The sequence below is a fragment of the Phaethon lepturus genome, unplaced genomic scaffold (assembly GCF_000687285.1).
Source record: "Phaethon lepturus isolate BGI_N335 unplaced genomic scaffold, ASM68728v1 scaffold38055, whole genome shotgun sequence".
Classification (NCBI taxonomy): domain Eukaryota; kingdom Metazoa; phylum Chordata; class Aves; order Phaethontiformes; family Phaethontidae; genus Phaethon; species Phaethon lepturus.
In genome coordinates, this window is record NW_010543257.1 from 6,376 (window position 1) to 7,859 (window position 1,484).

The following is a 1,484-nucleotide window of genomic DNA, read 5'->3' on the forward strand; positions in this document are numbered from 1 at the left end:
CCAGACATGTCCCCAGAGCCACCTCTCCTCCCCTGCCCTTCTGAAATAACCTGGCTCTGCAGAACTTGCCGTTTGGCATGAAATGATTTTTCCGTAGTGCTTTGTGAGGGCTAAAAAATCTGAAGCTGTAATAGTCTTGGCTTTGCTGGTGCGGACTCAGCTTCCGGAGTGGGTTTTGCTGTCAGACCGCAGCTGGGCTCGCCGGTATTTTTGAGGGAAGTCACCCAGCAGCTGACGGAGCGGCTGGCTCTGCTCTGGGGGGGCTGCAGCTAAACCAACCCTACGCACACTGGGGCTGAATTTTACCCAATTGGAAGGTGGATGCTAAGAAATTAAAGGGTTAAATGTTTCTTCTGCCTTTTGGTAGAAGACACCGGGGCATTTCTTTTGAGTCAGCTCAATGCCCCTCTCAGTCCCACTGACAAGCCAGCATTTAATTCCCATTTCCCCCCTCGCCTGCTCCTCCACAGCGCAGATCCCAGGGACTACAAGCAAACAGCTAATGCAGATAATATAAGAATGGCAGAGAAATGACCTGGAAATGCCATGGGCGGGTTAAACCCAACACCGGGCCGTGCACCTGCAGAGCAAACACAAGCCCTGCGACCGAGCCAGCAGCCGGGGTCTAACTCCAAGGGATGGATGTTACAGTCACCCCCAGCCCCGGACTCCAGTTTCAAGGAAACCCTTCGCACGATATTGCATCTGTCCCTTGTCTAGGTTAAACTGTAAGCTTTTTATGGCGAGGAAGGGCTATTTTTGGACTCTGCACTGATGCTGGCTATCAGCAGGCTGTGCCCCTGCGACCGAGCCAGCAGCCGGGGTCTAACTCCAAGGGATGGATGTTACAGTCACACCCAGCCCCGGACTCCAGTTTCAAGGAAACCCTTCGCACGATATTGCATCTGTCCCTTGTCTAGGTTAAACTGTAAGCTTTTTATGGCGAGGAAGGGCTATTTTTGGACTCTGCACTGATGCTGGCTATCAGCAGGCTGTGCTGAATTCTGCCAGCTTCCCCTCCGCTGCCTGCTTTGCTCCTGCTTTCTGCTCTGCCTCTCTTACCTCTTGCCTTCCTCAGAATTTTGCTCTCCACCTAACCCGCCTTTGCAGCGAGCACAAAGGGCCTCTAGGTCAGAGAAAGGGCTGTTGGTCTCTGCATGGCATCCGTGGCACTTTTGGGCGTAAGGCGGCTTAATCCCATGCTTAGACATCCTTGCCCCTTAGGGCAGCCAGCACGCACACCTGGGCTGCTGTAAGGAAGGAGGTTCAGAGGTTAAACACAGCAATGGATCCCCTGCCTAACTAAGCCTGAATCGTCGCTGGTCCCACCCTGCTTTCCTTTAGAGACCTCCCTGCTCTCCCGGGGCGAGCAGGAGCGGCTGCTCAGCCTGCAGTGCCGTCCCTTGGGACGCCCAAGGAGGGAAGCCCTGCACCTCGGCCACCTCTGCGGCCGCGGCAGGCAGCCCCCGAGGGCAGGGACTGGG